The following is a 6174-nucleotide window of genomic DNA, read 5'->3' on the forward strand; positions in this document are numbered from 1 at the left end:
GGCGCCTGGATGGCTCAGTCGGTTAAGCGCCTGACTTTGGCTCAGGTCATGATCTTACGGTTCATGAGTTCAAGCCTCGTGTCGGGCTCTGTGCTGACAGTTCAGAGCCTGGAACCTGCTTGAGATTCTGTGTCTCCCTCTTTCTCTGCCCCTCCCCCACTCGTGTGTGTCTGTGTGTGTGTGTGTGTGTGTGTGCGCGCGCGCGTGCCCCCGCGCGCCCACGCGGTCTTTCTCTCTCTCTCTCTCTCTCTCTCAAAAATAAATAAAACGTTTAAATAAATAAATAAATAAATAAAGCAAATACAGCTTTCTGGTCCCCGGACCGGAAGTTATGATCCAGCAAAGGCTGGAAGTGCAGAAACTCGAGGTCTCTGACTGGTTGCAGGTCCTGCTTGCTCCAGGCCCAGCGTGGAGCTCCCTACAGGCGCTGCCTCACCTACAACCGCAGCTACTCCCGCCTGAGAGCTCGACCAGTGGTGCTCCCCACGGGGTCACTACAACCACAGCGTCACCGACAGCCACGTCCAATGTGGTAAGGGGCAGCCTGGGGCCACCTTCTGCCCTGGTCGCCAACCTTAACCCATAGGGTTTGTGCTTAGAGCCAACTGGTTGGAGTCAAACTCTCAGGCTTGGGTTTGGGGGTCCTCTCCCATAATAGGTGCCATTATTGAGTGCCTACTGTTTGTCAGGCACCACACCGGCTAATTTATGTGCATCATGTCATCAAATATTCCCAACAGCCTATGCAGGAAGGTGTTATTAGCCTGTTTGGCAGCTGAGGAAACTGAGGCTTAGAGAATTGGAGTCACAGGCCTGAGGTCACATGGCGAGGAAATACACAGAGATACCTCCTGAGCCACCGTCTGGGCCAAAGCCCTTAAACACTGGCTCCCCAAGATTTATTTAAACTCATGGCTTGGTTCTCTGTTTCCCAGTGAGGAGCCAAACGCCTGTGTTTATGACCAGTTCCTCCGCTGGGTGGTTCCAGAATGTTCAGGGACTGATGCCATCACAGGCTTGGACGTCCATGACCAGAAGAAGCCCAGTTCTGATCTAATGCCTGAGGAGAAGGATGAGGTGGTCCAGGGCACCGGGCCCCAGGGGCGCCTTTAGGGGTTTGTGCAATTAAGGCTAAGACAGATGCCGGCAGCTTCAGTCCCAGGCAGGCCCTGAGAGGTCATGTGCACAAGGGTTTCTCGAATCCTTTTGATGGCAACTCATAGAATGTAATAACATTTACACCTGTACCCAGTCAACACCCCCCCCCCCCCACGCACACACACACCACAACAGAGGACAATTGGCTGAAGCAGCACTTTACCACTTGTGATATAGTCACACATGCATCAAGAAGCACACGCACACGCACACGCACACACACACGCACAAGCACACACGCACACACGCACACACGCACACGCACCAGATGCAACCCTCCGGGCTGATTTCATCATCCACTAATGGACCAGGGCTACGGTTTAAATTATCTGTCAGGCCTGCTCTTATAGGGGCGCCTGGGTGGCTCAGTCAGTTGGGCAGCTGCCTTTGGCTTAGGTGGTGATCTCACCATTGTGAGTTCGAGCCCCACATCAGTCTGCCGTCTATCAGCACAGAGCCTGCTTCAGATCCTCTGTCTCCCTCTGTATCTGCCCCTCCCCTGCTCACTTGCTCTCTCTCTCGCTCTCAAACATAAACATAAACAAACAAACAAAAAAACCCACCTGCTCTTATAAAATGGGAAAGCTGAGGTCAAGAAGGGGAAGGGGTCTGCCCGAGACCACCCAAGACTCATCCAAAGTCAGAACTAGAACCCAGTGTCTGGTTCCCGATTCTTCTCGTTACCCCAAATTAAATTCAGATTGATAGAACGTTAACCCCACTGAGTGTGGAGGAGGTATTTGGACGGTTTGAGACCCCACCAGCTAGACAGGGTCTAATCCTGTGCTTCTCAGAGCGTTTGGGACACATGCAAAGCACAAAGTGCCTCTAGGTCACGGCTGTGGTTGTTGGCTCTCACTGAGCCTGTGGGAATCTCCGTGGCCAGCCTCCCCCAAAACCAGGTTTCTGTATTGCGTTCCTAACTCCAACTTCTCGGTGGGGTTCCTGAGATGCAGATGTGAGCCCTGCCTTCTGGGTGTCTCTGGGTGCAGGGGGTCTGACCCGGTCGGTGGACGTCTACTGAGCACCCCCTCTGTGCCAGACCCCGTGTGCCAAGCAAGGTATGGGGTGCTGGCCGCAGTGAGGCACAGACCTGCCCCCGGTGAGGTCAGGCCCCGGATCTGCACGTCCCAGGCTCCAATCCCCACTCTGCCTCTCTCTGGTTGTGTGGCCCAGGTTATACACTCAGCCTCAGGTTACTCACCCGTTAAGCGGGATAATTACATCTGCCCATCAGGTTGTTGGGAGGATGAAGTGACATAACCCGTATGAAAGTCCCCGGCACGTGGCAGGCAATCGGCAAGGGGTAGCTTTTACGATTATTATTACCAATAAGAGAAAAAAAGCAACTCACAGGTAAGGAGAGGGGGCCACAGCCCAGAAGGGAAGAAACAGAGAGAACGGAGGCAGCGTGGAACACACAGGGTGAAATGGGAGGAGTGGAGCGTTGGGGAAGAAGAGAATGATTGGGAGATCCAAATGGAAGGGCCGTGCAGCCAGCAGTGGAAAGACCTTAAACGTCAGGCTGAAGAGGCAATGGGGAGCCACTGAACGCCTTAGAGGAATGGAGTGGTGCAAGAAAAGATGACTGGGGAGCCCTGACTGATAGCAGCAAACCTCCGCGGGGGCTTTACTTATGCTGTAGTCGTGGGCTTTCCGAATTCAGCGGGAAAGGGGATTCTGTCACCATCCTGAGAGACCTCCAAGAGGTGGCAGGATTTCTGAGGCTCCCAAGGAAGGCTTTTGCCACCTGAGTGGGACGCACCGGAGGCGAGCACTCCAGTTACCTTCCCCAGCTGGCACGGGTCCTGGGAGCAAGTCCAGAAGCAGGTGTGCAAGTGGGGTCAGGAGTTGACCTGCATCTGAGCAGGCTCTTGACACACAGGACAGGCTGGGACCTCATTTCGGGAGCAACTGCAGGAAGTCCACACCCACTGCTAGGGCACTGAGTTCTCTCCAATGGCCCCCTGAGGACACCGCCCCAGCGTGGAGGAACAGCCTGTCCCCTCGCTCAGCACAAGCCCCGACCGGGGAGGCATCAGGGACTGAGTGACCAGGAGGTGAGCCACACCTGTCCAGGCTGTGCCACCAGAGAGGTCAAAATGCTCCCACCACTGTACCGCCTGCCCAGGTCCTCAGTTCTCTCTGTCTCCACCCTGGTCCATGAACACCTTAAGGGCAGGGACCGCGTCTCGTTCATTCCCCAGTTCGTGCAGTGGTTCATTCATTCAACAGACACTTGCGAAGCATCTGCTACGTGCCAAGCAGGTTGTTAGGTACCAGGAAGCCTGCTGTATCCACCAGGGCTTGATTGGAGCCTCAGAACTGCCAGGAGGCACCAACAGATAAAATAAAGGACTTTTCACAGGGGGTTGACTCCCATGATCGTGAGAGCCAGTAAAACAGTCTGTAAAAGGCGGTTTCTTTTTCTGCTGGTGCCGCCGCCTGAAGTTCTGCGGCCCAAGTGACAGGGCAAACTGGACCAGCAAGGATGAACCCATGAGGACAGCCCAGAACACCCTTCGCCATCTCGCCACCTCCAAGGACAGAAGCTGAAGCTGGTGACCCGGCAGGGCCAGGAGTTGCTGCCACCCCAGAGTCTCCCGACCCCGACGCGGTGAGCCAACAGATAGGGGACAACACGTGTCAGCCGTGACAGCGTCTCACGCTCCGATTCCGACTCCGCTCATAAAAACCCTACCACCTCTGTGCCACGGCTGCCTCCACATCTCACGCAGAACGTCCCCGGGGACCCGCACGAACCCGGAATTCTGTGAGGATAGCGTTTCTGGGCAACGTAGATTCAGCAAAGCTAAGGGACACGGTACAGTTCTAGGACGGTCCACCCCTCAGGGGACGATGGCAACTTTGAGAGATGACCTCCTTGAAGGTTTGCTTGTCATGCAAGAGATAGTCAAATAAGAGTCAAAGCCTCCTCCTAGGTTTCAGCGACCCCTGGATTTCATCTTTTCCCCAGAGCTGCCCACGTAGTGAGAGTGGGTCCAGGGCCACCACGATGGAGGACCTCATGGGGTCCCCCTCTACAGAGGATGAAGCCAGAGCCCCAACCAGACTAACAAGTCAGGGATGGCCTCTGTTATTCAAGGCCCTCGTGGGGCGCCTGGGTCGTTCCATCGGTTGAGCGTCCGACTTCGGCTCAGGTCATGATCTCACAGCTCATGGGTTTGAGCCCCGCATGGGGCTCTGTGCCGACAGCTCAGAGCCTGGAGCCTGCTTCGGATTCTGTGTCTCCCTCTCTGCCCCTCCCTTACTCGATCTCTCTCTCTCTCAAAAATAAGCAAACATTAAAAAAAACTTAAAAACAAACAAACAAACAAAAAAAGAATGTGGAATCCAGAAGATCCTCCCAAGAACCCAATGTGGATGAGTCCTTGAATTGCCCCAGATTCCGTTTTCTCTCTCTCTGGGCTGGAGCTGAAGATGGCAGGATAGTGATCAGAGCCCAGGGTTTAGAACCAAGATCTGAGGTCTAACTCTAAGTTCTGCTGTTGATGTGCTGTGTGACTTTGGGAAAGTCTCCTAACCTCTCTGGACCTCCATTTCCTGGTAGATAAATAAAAGTCCCCCCCCTCCCCCCGAGAGGCCCTTCCAGCTCAAGCCCATCTCAGCCCGTGGTGCTGCTTTCGTAACCTCACAGCAGCCCTTGTCCACAAATGCCTGCCTCGCCTGTCTGAAGCCGGTACTCTGAGCAAGGATGCCCAGTGATAACAGCCTGTGCACAGCCCGTCTTGCACAACTTAGTGGCAAGACAAGTCCTTCCTGTCACCTGACCCTGATGGGAGACGGGAGAAGCTGGGGCTGGGGTCCCTTCTCCGTCATCCAGGATACCGCAGTTGGAGAGAAACGGCATTAAAGCGAAGTTCCAAATATCCTACACACCCATTTAAAATTGGATTTGGGAAACGGTTTCGATCAAAAAGTCTGATGAGCAAATTGGTCATTTGAGCCCCATTCTGTATAACGCTGTCAACTACAGACCCGGGTCCGTGTCAAACGTCTCTAAGACACTGGGACATTCAGAGTCATCTCATAAAATTAAATTTTGTCTTGAAAATGTTCAGCACTGGAGCTTTTAAAATACAGATCCCATTATATCATGCAGTTATTTTGGGGTTTGTCCGCATAAGGAAGCCAAAAGTCCTTTCTTGGAAAGGACTGTCCTTTGCTTTGGAATGTGTCCTGTCTTCCCGCAGTCTCGGTATCAGATGCCCTTCCTTTTATGAACTGATAGATGAGGTGGGTTTTTTAGAATCCTCACTTGGTAAAAATAAGCCCTTCCGCTGAACTCTATTTTTTTAAATGCCCTGCTCTGTGAAATCCCAGAACCTCAGCATTCCCGCTGAGGCTCATAGTGGCCTTGGGATTCCCACTTTACGTCACAAGAAATGTGATAGTTGTTTTTGTTGTTGTTGTTTTGTTTTGTTTTGTTTTTTTAAGAGAAGCTAGAAATCAGAGAGGTTCGGTAACAAGCCTGAGACCACACAGCTGGAGAAGCCAATGCTGCGATTTGCATGTGGCCCTCTCTGGCCTGGCATGATCGCCAGTTATCTTTTCCCCACCTCCTCAAGGAAAACAGACACCCAGTGCTTGGCCAGGGAGGAACCCCAAGGTTTAACGAGATGAACCCCAAAAAAGGCTTGGATCTTATCCCAGAAAACCTTCTGTTCCTGAAAGTCTGTGGTGAACTTTGAGTTGAGTGTCCCAGCGGCAGAGAGTTTCCAGGGCAGAGGAAAATGCCCATGTGGTTTAATTTGTCTTAAGAATAAATTTTATTTAGGGGTGCCTGCGTGGCTCAGTTGGTTAAGCATCCGACTTTGGCTTAGGTCATGATCTCGTGGTTTGTGAGTTCGAGCCCCGCGTTGGGCTTTGTGCTGAGAGCTCGGAGCCTGGAGCCTGCTTTGGATTCTGTGTCTCCCTCTTTTTCTCTCTCTCCCCCTCTCCCGCTCATTCTCTCTCTCTCTCTCCCGACCCCCCAAATAAACAAACATTAAAAAA

The sequence above is a fragment of the Panthera pardus genome, unplaced genomic scaffold (genome assembly GCF_024362965.1).
Source record: "Panthera pardus isolate Hobbes unplaced genomic scaffold, ASM2436296v1 HiC_scaffold_11, whole genome shotgun sequence".
Classification (NCBI taxonomy): domain Eukaryota; kingdom Metazoa; phylum Chordata; class Mammalia; order Carnivora; family Felidae; genus Panthera; species Panthera pardus.